The sequence below is a fragment of the Cnephaeus nilssonii genome (genome assembly GCF_951640355.1).
Source record: "Cnephaeus nilssonii genome assembly, chromosome: 22".
Classification (NCBI taxonomy): domain Eukaryota; kingdom Metazoa; phylum Chordata; class Mammalia; order Chiroptera; family Vespertilionidae; genus Cnephaeus; species Cnephaeus nilssonii.
Genome location: NC_137093.1, coordinates 7990390 through 8004775, shown reverse-complemented (window position 1 = coordinate 8004775; position 14386 = coordinate 7990390). Strand labels below are relative to the sequence as shown.

The 14386-nt window shown below is 47.0% G+C and overlaps 1 long non-coding RNA gene across 1 annotated transcript in view; it reads right to left on the bottom strand.

The window, feature by feature from the left end:
- Nucleotides 1-14386, bottom strand: part of LOC307093916 — a 107702-nt gene that overhangs the window by 43186 nt on the left and 50130 nt on the right. The window lies entirely within an intron of this gene.

The following is a 14386-nucleotide window of genomic DNA, read 5'->3' as shown; positions in this document are numbered from 1 at the left end:
ACAGAGAAATGAGAGTATTAAAAATGTCAGCAGCGGATGCTGAGAGCCACAGCTGGGTAAATAGAGCTGGTGGAGATGTTTTTATTAGTGGCTTTATGGTTATGCTCACTTAAGTTATGGATTTAAGGCCAGGGGTGGGCCAGGAGAAGAGGCCTACGGGTCTCCCATCTATTTCCGGACCCGCTCAGACCAAAGCATGTGGCACCGGGGCTACCTCCGCTTTGGGGGGCTCTCAGCATTTGGGGAAATTGTATATCTTTGCATTACCCCTTTAGAAAGGCATTTCCTTCCCAGGGACAGACTTGAAGCTCCCTTTCTCTTGGGTTTCTCTAGGACGCTTCGTCCCTGCCCCCACCTGCAGCAAAATGTGGTCAGTTTCCAAACAGGAAGTAGGAAAGCGGGAGTGAAGGATGGAAACTTCTCTGATCAAGGGTCATGGTCAATATCCTCACAGGCAACCAGCAACAAATGCCATCTCTTCAACCACCATGTCCAGAGGGTCATTTCATCATGGGTTGGAGAGACCAGAATTCAAGTTCAAGTTTAGCCACTTGTTAGCTACATGATCTGGGAGAAATTATTTAAGCTAGCTAGATAGATAAGTACATACATATATACATACATACATATGTACGTAGACGATAGGTAGGTAGGTAGGTAGGTAGATAGATGATAGCTATATATAAAAGGTAGGTAGATGATAGGAAGGAAGGAGGGAAAGATGGAAAGAAGGAAATAAGGTAAATAGATGATAGATAGGTATGATAGGTAGATAGATGATAGGTATGTAGGTAGGCAGGTAGATGATAGATGTGATAGGTGGATAGGTGACAGGTAGGCAGGTAGGTAGGAAGGCAGGTAGGTATATGAGATATATATCTATGATAGGTGGATAGATGATGGGTAGACAGATCGATAGGTAGGTAGGTAGGTAGACAGATGCCAATCCAAAGTTGAACAGAACTGACACCCACATTCCTAAGGGACTGCAGGACCCCTCAGGCCTGAATCTGCATTAGCTCTCCAAGAGAAAGAGGAGAGGAATTCTGGGGAACCTAAAAGAATGCAAATACCCCTAAGACAGCCGCCTACGAACACTGACAAAGCCTCCTAGGCGGTGTCTACAAGTTGCTGAACAACTGGCTACTTCCAAATATTTGGACGATGGGCTACCGTGTTTGCTTCCCTCTGTTTGATAAACACAGCTGCTCAAAAATGAGTGGTGGAATCTAAATGCAGGGAGGCCCGTTAGAGCTTTTCTCATCCAAACCCCCTTTATACAAATGAAAAGACATCCACAGGGGGGACAGAAGTAGGTTTACCTTGTACAAACAAATAATACAATAATTAATAAGTAACAATGCAAGCATAAACTCTGCCTCAAGGCTATAAACCTACCCCCTCCCCTGTATACCCAGAGAGAGAAGGGGCTTGGACAGAGTTGCCCACCTAGTGGCTTGGATATCATTATCACCATGATTTGAATAGAATCTCTCTTGATCTCTCTTAATTTAAGTAAGATATATCTTAGGACCCAATAATCTAACTCCAGGAAAAGTCCTGCACAGATCGCTCTTGTGCTGGTTGTGGTGGCGAGGAACTGAAAACAACCTAGGTGCCCAGCTGGCGTGGCTCAGTGGTTGAGCATCAATCTATGAACCAGGAGGTCACAGTTCAATTCCCAGTCAGGCCACATGCCTGGGTTGTGGGTTCAATCCTGTGTGGGGCGTGAAGGAAGCAGCCGATCAATAACTGTCTCTAATCCTTGATGTTTCTCTCTCCCTATCCCTTCCTCTCTGAAATAAATAAAAATAAGAAAAAGAAAACCACCTCAGTGTCCATCTCTAGGGGAATGATACAGAAAATGTGGGGAGCGTGCACTATGGGGTCCTATGCATTAGTCAGAAACAAATATACACAAACAAGATACACCTATATTTTAATACAGTCATACGTCAACAAGGTGGGTTTTAAAAACATGGTGTTAGCAAAAAAAAAAAAAAAAGTAACAAAATCAGATTTTTACTCATTGACTTTTGTGTAAAACAAGTGCATGCACAAAAAATTACTGTATGTTTTTGAAGAAAAAATATTTAAGGGCCTATTTTAGACATATGAAAGTGAATGCCTTTAGTGGGAAAGGGAGACAAGAGCGGGATAGGATGGAGGGAGGAAATACAATGTCCAGGATACAATACAATGCAGGGAAGTGAGGGAGGTGTTTTGTATGAGCTAAGATGCTCTGCTATCAAAGAAGGAGCATGACCACCTCTACTCTGCAGACGCGGTCACAAGAAGAGCCTCCTATGTGTCAGTCCAGAGGCATTATGGGAAATACCCGGAACTCTCTGGCGGCTCACTAGGCTCCAGCTCTTGGCCAGAGGTCCGTTGAACTAGGTTGAGGGGTGAAAGAAGCAGGTCCTTTAAGAAAAGAAAATTCCGTCTCCATCAGGCTAATGGCTTAAGCCACATGCAGAACTTGGCGCCAGCTCGCCTTTCAGCACCGCAGGACCTGGTTTCCCTTCCCATGGCGAGGGATTTGCACCCAGCGGCGCTCACACTGTGGTCAGTGAGGGAGATCACTTTTCAGAAATGACGGATGAATTCCCATCTTCCCGGAGTGGGAGACTTTCTTCAGGCACCAGATATGCTTTCGCAATAGAACAATCCACTACCAATAAATAATAAAGGGGGAAAAGTCCCTTCCATTTCTAGAATGGCTTATACCTTGTAAAGTGCTCTCGAAATTGCTATCTACCATGAGGATGAGTTAGGCATTATTATCCCTATATAAAGAAAGTTAAAAAAAAGGGGGGGGGGGCATGGCATTCAGTGATGTGCCCAAAGTCACACATAGGCCTTGGGAATCCTATCCTAAAACTCTAACATATTCTTTTGCGTGTAATATCTGTACTGCTACTATTACTAAGAATAATGATTTCATTGACTGAACTATTACCATGTGCCAGTACTTTACATAAGGGACAGCACTGAATTCTTTTATGTGTGACATGCTATTTCACCCATTTCACAGATAAGGAACCTGAGGCATAGAGAGGCCACATAACTTACTTGGGGGCACACAGCTAATATGGGGCAGGGCTGGTATCTGAATCCTGCTGCTCAGTTCCAGATTCCTTATCCATAATCACTCTACTTTGCTACTGAGGGCCATCAATCCAACCTGTCGTGTACCATCTTCTTGATACACAAGGATCTCGCTACTGTATTCATGCGTGAAGTTTACTAAGTATTTCTTGAACGTTCATTATGTGCCAGACACTGTGCGGGACCCTTTCGTGGGGGATACAAGATGAGGGGCAGGGGAGATAAAGTTTCAAACTCTATATTCAACACTATTGAAGCCCGCATTCCCTGGAAAACAGAGGCTGAGACAAAGGTGTGTGTGTTAACACCTGGACGGCCCAGTGGGAGCACGTGAGGGGTGGAGGAGTGGAGCGGGGATGGAAAGAACCAATAGAAGACTGGGTTTCCACGGAGCGGGCCACCACGAGGCTGCGGGACATGGAATGAACCCCGGGCCCGCCTGTCTGCGAGGAGGAAGAGGAAGGCTTCATCTCATGCTCACATCCCCCACCTCACAAAGGACTGCCCACACAGGGGTTGGATTCCCACCATTCCCAGGCTGACAGGCTGGGTGATGAGTTGGTCTACTGGGTCCCATACTGTGACATCCAAAGAAAAAATCCTGGGACCAGAAGCGACAGGTACACAGAGCTGGCCGGCCCGGGATGAGGCCCTGCACATTACACCTAAGTGAAATGCGTTGGACTCTGCATAGAACTAGACACCAAGTGGTGGCTGGACTCAAGGACGGGCGAGGTGAGGGGACTGGAAGCATGCTTCAGGTGTCTCCAAGTCAACTAGTTACCAACTGAGTGCAGGAGTCGTATGAAATCACAGTAATAATTCCAGATGTAACCATGTTGTGATGAACACGGTACCTGTCACAAAGGACACCATGCTGTAGGCTCTGTATAGGTGCGCATTGCAAGGTGCCTGCATGCCTGCAGACAGCTCACCCGTCTTCACCGTAACCACATGAGCCAGGGATGGAGAAGAGTGTGGTTTCAGTTACGGATAAGGAGCTGAGACTGTGTGGGGAGATTAGTTGCTAGGGCTTCCCAAACAGGGTATGATGGATGAGCTGGGATTCAAACTCACATCTCTAACCCCAGGGCTACTTCCCTGGTATCTGTGAAAATGTCTAATTCCTTCCCTATCCTATTTCAGGAAAGGACAGCTGGGCGGGCAGCAAACAGCTGCCGGCAGCCTCATAAAAGATGAGTTTCTGGCCCCCCACTGCTGCAGAAAGAAGGGAACGAATCCTTTGGTTCTAACCGGAAATCGAGAAATTTTAGCTAGAATGTTGTGAGACAAAGGGGCATATTTCCCCAATTTCCTTCAGAAGTAGACTTAACCCATTCAGATATTCATTACTGTATGCCCGACCCTGGGTGAGTTCTTTTCCTCCATGACTCGGTCTCCTTACCCATAAGATGGCAATGCCCCTCCATCCAGGTCACATGAACAACTCACATCGTGCTGTTTCCTGCTCAACAGCCGTCAGCGGTTGCATTCAGGGACCTCCAAATAGGATCTCTGCTCCCTCTCCATTCAGTCACAGCACACGTGACTGACACACACTGCGACTTCCTGCCTCCAGGCTTCTTCCCAGGGCGTTATTTCCATGGGGACTGCTCTCCTTTCCCCCATTCATTCATCCATTCATTCAATGATACTCAACGCCGTTCCTGAGCCAGGCCCATGGCCCAGACACAGGAAGTAATAGTGAACAAGTGTAAAAGGCACTTGCCCTCTGGTTTAGGGCAGGCAATAGGGTTTGTCTTGAGAGCCAATGCCAGTGCACAGTACCTGGCTGGGCTAGTAATAGTTCTTCATTGAAGTGGATTCTAGGGCCACGTTCAGGTTCGGCTGTGACGTCTGCTCAGGTGGATTATGGACATCTGGGGAAATGAGGCAGGAACATTCCATTTGCTCTTCCTGGTCAAGGGGAAATTTGACTCTCCCTTAGGGTCCTTCTCCTCTACCAAAGTGGTCAGATGTACACTGTCTCTCCACGTGGAGACTACCAGTTCCTCGTCCCTATCCACGCACCTGTTTTACTAGTAGCTCCATGCACTCGATGATGAGACCCCTGAGGTCAGAGACTACTTTCTACTCACCCTCGTTTCCCTACCCACTAGCACAGTGCCTTGTCTGGTTAAGATTTATCGTCAGAAAAAAAAGTGAGCTTTTTCTGGTTTCCTTTGTTGTAACTGTTGTTGGTATTACTGCTGTTAATGATGGTGATGCGGGTGGAACTGGCAAAGGTATTGATGGTATTGGTGGTGGTGATGGGCTGACGTTGCTGGTGATGGTAACAGTGATGTAGTTGTTGGTGGTGATGGTGTTATAATTATTGTTACAGTTGTTGGTGTTGGTGATGATGATGTATTTTTGGTAATGATGGTATTGCTATTGGTGGTGGTGGTGGTGGTGGTGGTGTGATATTGATGGTGGTGGTGGTAGTAGTAGTGATGCTATTGTTGGTGGTGATGCTGTTGCAATTATTGTTGTAGCTGTTGGTGCTGGTGGTGGTGGTGATGGTGATGTATTTTTGGTGGTGATGGTATTGCTATTATCGTTGTTGGTGGTGGTGCTGTTAGTGGTGGTGGTGGCAGTGTTTTGACAGTGGTGGGTTTTCCTCCACTTTCCCACCAATTGACTGGAATATGTTGTCATATTGCATTGGGAGAACTGACCACCTGAATCTGAAATTATTTCCTCCAACCCATGAATCCATACATTAACCACATTCCAATACCTTTCATAGGTAGCTCAATTTTCAGGCAATTCAGAACTCAAAATAAAGAGGTATAGAGAATAGCTATAAATATGCATAGTCATAGATGTTTGTAGTATTTGTTCACAATTTTTTTTTCTGTTTGCCTGAATTATTACATGGCTAAAAGGAAAGGTAAAGAAGAAAAGTGTGCTTTGGGGACACCAAAGAAGAATCACCAATTCTCCTTAGAGCGAGCTTAAAAGGATTCATAGAAAAGGTGAGACTCGAGTTGATGTTTGTGCCTGTTTGACAGGGCGGGTGTGGGAGAGGGTGCCTCAAGCAGAGGACACAGCCTGACAAAGGCATGTGGCATGAAATAGTGTGCCACTATCAGGAACACATGGGGCCTCTCATAGGCAATTATGTCCTTTCTCTGCTCCTCAGTTTCCTCATCTCTAAAATGGGACTACTGCAAATACATCTTGAGTGCGGTCTTTAATTGATTCACTTACTACCATGTTCTTCAGCACCCAGAACAGTGCTTGGTACATAATAGACATTCAATAAATAGTTGTAAAGCGAGAAAAGGAAGGAAGGTGAGAGGGAGAGAGGTTAAGGAGGGAGGGGAAAGAAAGAAGGAGGGGGTAGTTCACAAATCAGTTCCCCAAAGGCCCGGATCCAGCCAACTTAACCACTTCCCTTGTACTTTTTGAAAGTGCTCCCCCACCCCACCAATACCCTTCCTTTCTTCACGTTTCTCCCTTGATCTCCCTCCTCCCTCCTCCCTCCCACTCCCACCCCTGCCCTGGCCTCCCACCTCCTGAGTTATAGGTTAAAAACAACAGCCAAGCTGGCATTTGCTGACTGTCAAACACCTCTTTGAGTTTCCTGAGTACAAACAGACTCAGCCGACTTTTTTGTTTGTTTTCTTCCTTTCTCTAAGCTGCTGAGCTGTCCCTGGCATTGTGCACGAGGTCAGGCGCAGGGACTGTCAACAGCTCCCTAATGTAGGCTCCTACCCCAGAAAGGGGGTCCGGGGCCGGAACACACACACACACACACACACACACACACACACACACACACACACACACACGGTGCTGTTTGCTCTCTCAGATGGGCCTGGCATCCCCTGTGGGAGAGGGGAAGGGAGACACACAGAAGGTCTCCTTCCCTAATTGGACATGAAACAGTTTGGATAAACAGAGACATGTCACCCCAACTGTGTAATCCCTTCCCGGAGACCAGGGAGGCTGGCGGCTTTGTGGGATTTTTATATATATTTTTTGAACTTTGTTTTTATATGTTAGAAGTTGTGCAGGAAAACTTTCCTGTATTTTGTATAATGAAATAGCAGCTTAAAGGGCCCACCAAAACCTTTAATCCTGCACGCCAAGGGAAATAAAGACAGTTTGTTGTTGATCATGCGTCCATTTATTCGTTCAGCAAATATTTACTGAGCGCCTCCCGAGCCAAGCACCGCTCTCGGGTCGGGGGATGCCATGGTGAAGAAAGGCAGACCCTGGTTCTACTAGAAAGTTCTCTGTGCAGCCCCCAAACAAAGCAAGGATTTTCGTAAATAAGGGAGAGATGTGGGCACATCTGTGTCATCTCACGTCGCCCTCACCAGATGGATGTCTATGCAGACATGCCACTCGGCAGCTTAATTTTCTGTATTTAAAAATATCTCCTGAACTCTTTCCCGTATGAGTCCATACGCGTCTACCCTGTGTTTCCAGCGTGGCACAGGGACCCATTGTTGACACGGAACTAATCTATTTCAACGCCCTGGTCAAGGGGAAATTCTGTAGATCAGTGGTTCTCAACCTTCCTGATGCCACAACCCTTTAATACAGTTCCTCATGTTGTGGTGACCCCCAACCATAAAATTATTTTCGTTGCTACTTCATAACTGTAAGTTTGCTACTATTAATGAATCGTAATGTAAATATCTGTGTTTTCCGATGGTCTTAGGTTCTACAGTAGCGGTTCTCAACCTGTGGATCGCAACCCACAGGTTGAGAACCGCTAGCAGGGTCACCTAAGACCATCGGAAAACACAGATATTTACATTACGATTCATAACAGTAGCAAAATTACAGTTATGAAGTAGCAACGAAAATAATTTTATGGTTGGGGGTCACCACAACATGAGGAACTGTATTAAAGGGTCACAGCATTAAAAAGGTTGAGAACCACTGCTGTAGATGGATATTCAGGCTGTTTCCCAGCTGATTTCTAGAAATGAGATTTCAAGAAAGAGAAAATAATTGAAAACTTGGCAGAGGTTGCAAAAGGGGCGCACGATTTTGCAAAGGGAAGGGCTAACTGGACATTGTCTCTCAGTGTCACGTGCTCCGTCGTCTCCACTTAGAAGGAATGAGGATACTCAGGGGATGGGTAGGGAGGCTCTACTGGCATTCGGCATAAAGCTATGCTTCACCTTAAGAAACACTAATTTTTACCTGCCCTTTGGGGTGGTAATTATCTAGTTACATGTTGGTTTCTGCTGTGAGATCATGTGCTTCTCAAAAGCTCGGGCCTCATGTTCCCAGTTCCTGGAATGAAAGTAGGGACAGAGCAAGCCCTCAGAGAAAGCCTGCTGAAGGCGCAATCAATTAAAGGGGAGAGGAGAAAGGGAGTGAGTAACTGAGTGGATGCTGACTGGATGTTGAATAGGTGGCTGTATGTATGAATGGATGGATGGATGGTTGGATGGATGGATAGATAGATGGATGGATAAATGAATGGATGGATAGTTGGATGGATGAATGGATGGATGGACGGACGGACGGTTAAATATATGGATGGATAAATGAATGGATGGTTGGTTGGATGGATGGATGGATGGATGGATGGATGGACGGACGGACGGTTGATTATATGGATGGATAAATGAATATATGGATGGATAAATGAATACATTTATTTAAATGCATGACTGGCTGAATGCATGAATAGAAAGATGGATATATACAGATGGGTAGATGGATACATAAAAAAATGGAGAAATGACTGGATGGGTGATTAAAGGAATAAATCAATGGGTGAGGGTGAATCACTAAAGGAGGGCATGCATGAATAAGAGAATGTGTGAAAGGGTGGATGGATAGATGGATGATAACCAACCGCCAAATCTACATGATTAACAAATTATAAAGATGCTTACTTAGCAAAGTAATTCATTGGTTATTGAAGAGTTCCCCCATCAGACTCCTTTTGAAAAGCTCCTTGGATGCCTTCAACATTATCATTCCATGCGCACACTGCTTACCAGGGACGTACCAAGTGCGAACGCCAGGGCGACTGCTTCCAGGCCTCGGTGCTTAGTGCACCACGGGAGTCCACCAGAGAGCAATTAACGAGGGCGATGACGAAGAAGGAAGAGGTGACATGCCCATCGGGGCCAGATGTGCCCCGTGAAGCCCCATTCCCAGCATCTGTTGTCCCACATCTAGAACAGAGGGATTCTACAAAACCACGACCTCAAACTGCCACCTTCATGAACTCCCTGCCTGCTGCCCAGGGTGTTTAAATGCTCAGGCATCACCAGGAATGGAAGGGCCCCGCCGCCTTTGTCTCTACAGGTGACAGACACCAGGGCCATCTTTCCAAAAGCAACAGAGATTAACCAGTCACTCCACTGTGGATCAATGCATCATGGGCTTCGTCCCAGCCTGTCTGTCAAGCCCCTTTGACCTGCCTGGGAGCCTCCGGTCTCCCCATCCCTCGCCCCAGCCTCAAAGGCCTTCGGTTAAACAAACTGCCTTGGAGCCGTCAGCACACCTTCCAAGGCAAACAAGCCGCGGCCCCAGTGAGGTCAGCAGCCAGGAGTGTCCTGCCAGCCAGCGTGCTTGTCTGCGCTGGCCTTCCTGATGGACAGCACGGGGGCAGCCCCTAGCCTGCCCCTGGGAGGAGAGGCACGGGCAGTACTCCTCAGGTGCCGACCGTATGCCAGGTGTGATGCTGGGCTCAGTCCAGTGCCCTATTATGCTCTAAGATAGTGGTCGGCAAACTGTGGCTTGAGAGCCACAGTTTGCCGACCACTGCTCTAAGAGGTACGGAGTGACGTTAACAAGAGGAAGCCGCGGCTCGGAGAGGTGAAGGGGCTTGCCCAAGGTCGCACAGCTAGCAAGTGGCAGAATGAAGACTGGAGGTCAGGTGTGCATTTTCCCGGAGCCATTTCTAAAGATACCTTGTGGCTGATAAGGTAAACCATGGGAGCTGCCCCCCAGTTTGGTGTCCTGTCGTGGAAAATCCTAAAAATCAGTATCTGTGAATGTCTATTTTTGTCAAAATAAGAAATGTATCAAAGAAGGAGGTCTTCCATAACTCGGTGGGAACAGAGAGATACGCCGAGGGTGAGAAATGGGCCCAGGCCAGGCCCATACACACTACCCACAATGCTCCTCTCCCAGAAAAGTGGGAGAATAAGGCCCTAGTGCAGTGGTTCTCAACCTTCCTAATGCCACGACCCTTTAATACAGTTCCTCATGTTGTGGTGACCCCCAACCATAAAATTATTTTCGTTGCTACTTCATAACTGTAATTTTGCTACTGTTATGAATCGTAATGTAAATATCTGTGTTTTCCGATGGTCTTAGGCTCTACAGCAGCGGTTCTCAACCTGTGGATTACGATTCTCAACAGTAGCAAAATTACAGTTATGAAGTAGCAACAAAAATAATTTTATGGTTGGGGGTCACCACAACATGAGGAACTGTATTAAAGGGTCGCAGCATTAGAAAGGTTGAGAATCACTGCCCTAGTGGAAGGTGGAGCCACAAGATAGAAGGAACCTGGGCCCCTACCTGACCACATGGAAGACATCACTAATGAGGAACACCTGACTGGCCTTCAGAGAAGGAAAAAGTACCTTTGGGCAAAGCCACTGCAGTCTTAGGGTTCTTTGCTTTAGTAGCAAGCTTATTCTGCTATTCACTCCACCACTTCCCACCCACTGCCAATGTGCAGGCCACGGCTAATACATATGGCACCCTCACGTGAATCACAGAAAGGCATCCCACCCCTTCCCTGTGCTCACTCTGCCCACTTCTCATCTAGACCACATTTCCCCAAGCATCAGTCATTCTTGTATTATCTTCCCACTTTTTACAACATCATACACTGTCTGTCCTAAGGCACTTGATGTTCTTCATGACAAGTCACTCTGTTGTCCAACACACTTATCTCAAAAGGCAACTTTGTATTGGCACGTTCATTACAAATCCAGGGTCCTTTGCTCCAAGTAGAAAGACACCTTAGAAATCAACACAAAGGACCCAAAACACGGCTGCCAACTTCTATCCGAGGAGCTGGGAGGGCTCTGGGCTGGAGGGACCTTGCTTTCTAGGAGGAGTTAGAGCTGCTGGAGGGGGTGAAGCAGTAAGAGCACCAAGCTGGGGCTTGCTGCCTGAAAGAATCAAAGGGAATGGGAAGGACCAGAAAAGGGACTGTTTCTCCCTGCGCGGTTTAACGTCATTTAATGTCCTGTCCTTGTATCTCCTTGACGTCTCTCCCAGACGAAGGAACTTTGTTCCAGAAAATTACCAAGATGACATGTGGTCAGACTCTGAGTCTTAAATATGTGCTTCGGATCAGTGACATGCGGGGGCCTCTAGGATCTTGTGTCTCACCCTCGGCCCATCCCACACATCTTTACCGGCCCCAGCACGCAAACATGCAGCACCTTCAGGACCCGGCCCACCTTGGTTGCAACACTGAGGTGCAATCCCCACAAGTTTTCCCAGGAGGAACCACCCCTGTTCATTTCTCTGTGCTGCCCCCACCCCCGCCCGCCCCCAATTTCATCAGCTCCAAAGTCCCTTTCTCCACACCTTTCCTCTCCTTTGTCCAAGACACACTTTTTTCCCCAGGAAACTGGAACCCAGGAGGTAACAAACATGGTTTCCTCTAGTACACAGGTCCCCCGTGACCACCTGCCCTCTGAGTACCATGTGAGGGGGACAAAGAAACAAACACACACATATCAAAGCCCCAAAGGAAGAGAGAGGTATGTGTATTGTGTGTGTGTGTGTGTGTGTGTGTGTGTGTGTGTGTGTTGTGTTTGTCTGTTTTAAGGGGGATGATGTTCTCAAATGCCCCTGGCAGTCTTTTTAACAAGTAGTTATTATTTTAATGACTTTGCAATTTGATTTGCAGAGTTTGCAATTACATAAGATTCCCAAGGTCATTGCAATTCATAAAATAACATTTAAAAATATTAAATATATCAAATTATTGCTATTATTATTATTTTACATTGCTACCAGGAAGTCTGCCGCTAACAGCTGTCTGATTTTTGGTGAGTTGCTCTGCCTCTTTGGGTCTTGTTTTCTGACCTATAATATTTCAGCTCGGTGCTCCTTACAGCCCCCTCCAGTCCCAAATAGTTATGACTTTGTAATTCCATAAAGTATTTACAAGTCATAAATAACTCTATAAAGTCACTGTCACTGGGGAGACAGCATAGGGCTTTGCCATCTACTAGCTGTGTGTCCTTGGGAAAATGACGCAACCTCTCTGTCCCCCGTATCCTCTTCTCTATAAATAGGGATTAGGATAGTACCTACATGGTTAGGCCATAAAGGGGATTACATGAGTTAATCCACATAAATGGTCTGGCACGGCATCTGGTACAATGCAGCAATTAAGCACAGTAGTAGCAGAGCCCAAGCTGGGAGGCCTCCTTCATCCTCAGCTTCTCTATCTGTTGAATGGGGCTGCCAATGGCATCCTCCTCACAGAGCTGCTGTGGGGACTGTTAGTAGCGTGACTGCACAGGGTCAGCTCTCAGGACGCAGCAGCTCTGATTCCTGCAGCGGTGGTTGTGGAGAGCAGAGGAGGCGACCTTAGCAGGTGAGAGGGCTCCTCCTACAGGAGGTGGGATTCTCTCAAGATGGGGAAGTTCAGAAATTCAGACAGAGGAGGGGCTGGTTTGCCAAGCCTTTCAGCAGGGCTCTGCCTGACATCCAGTCACCAGGCCCCCTGGGCAGCTCAGCTAGCAAGGTGGGATGAGGGAGGGCGGAGGGACACCCCCGGAGAGCAGAGAGCAGGAAGGGCCCCCAGTTTTTCATCGCTGCCCCTCTGAGATTACAGGAAGACTAACAGGGCCCCCTTGGCCTGGGGGATGAGCAAACACAAACTTTGTGGTGTGCCTTTGTTGAGTAACCAGGGCCAGCTCTCTGTGTGTGTCTGTCTCCCTCCCTTTTATTCCACTAATGAAAGGGAAGGAGAAGACAGATTTCCCTTTAGAAAATCAGGAGACAAGAGGACAGCGTGACACGCCGAAGCCCCAGAGGGCATGAGCAGCACCTACCCACACAAGGCACATTCCTTCTCTCTAAACCCTTCCAGCTGCTCCGCGCCAGGTGTTGGCGGCGCACTTAACCATTGTCACACAAGAGAGGAACAAGTTCAAGTTGGCTCTTGGGACCCGTGGGTGTTGGAGACAAAGAGAGAGAGGCCTTTGCAGCGGTTGTTCCAGGAGGTGGGCTGAGAGGCATCTGGGGCCAGGGAGGCTGGGCGAGACAATGAAGCCGGGGCACTTGGAGCAGATGTGGCCTGCATTCTCTGGCACTCTGCTGGGTGACCCTGGGCAAGTCCCTTTCCCTCTGGGGGTTTGACTTCCACATGGAAATGTGCATAGAAACCAATGGCGTCTGGGCTCCCTTCTAGCCTTATCCCTGAGGGTGCTGGGCCAAGCTCTGACAGGCACTGAGAGATGGCTACAGTGAGCACCTCTGCCGTAACGCTGATCCTCACCCAATCGATATGCTTCTCCTGCTCCTTCTGTGGGACAGAGTACATGGTGCTATTATATTCTTTCCGCACGCTTGGGTCCAGAGGAGAGATCGGATCCCTGGTGATAAGGATTTAGAATGGAAACCTTGTTCTCCGCAACAGAATGCAATTGCTTAAATGATGACCTACTCATCCATCTTCCATAAACTATCCAGTCATCTGTCTATGCATGCACATGTTTCCATCATTAATCAATCCATTCATCAGTTTATACCTGTATCCACGCATCTGCACATGTACCCATTCATACATACATGTGTCCATCCACTCCTTCATTCGATCATCGAAACTTTCATCCATCCATTAATCCACTCATGCATACATGTATAAACATACACGCATCCATAGAGGTACCCAACCTCTCACCCATGCATTTATATCACTATTCATGCAAAAATTTAATCCATTCAAATATCCATTCATCTGTTTATACATATACCCATCCATCCATATATCCAAACATCTACGAATGCAATTATCATTCACCAATGAACCCCCTAGATGCGTCTATAACTACTGACCTACCTACATACATTCATACAATACATACAACCTCCTACCCATCATTTATCTAGCTGTGCATCCATTCATTTATGTTTCCATTCAGTGATGCACCACTTCCATTCACCCATCCACTCTCTGCAAGGTCCTGGGGATACAGAGAGAGAAGAGCCTCACCCACTGCTTTGAAGAGCTCACTATGTATTTTTTTTAAATGGTATATTTTTATTTCTAGTATCTTTAAGAACTGATTATTATAGAATATCCTAATTA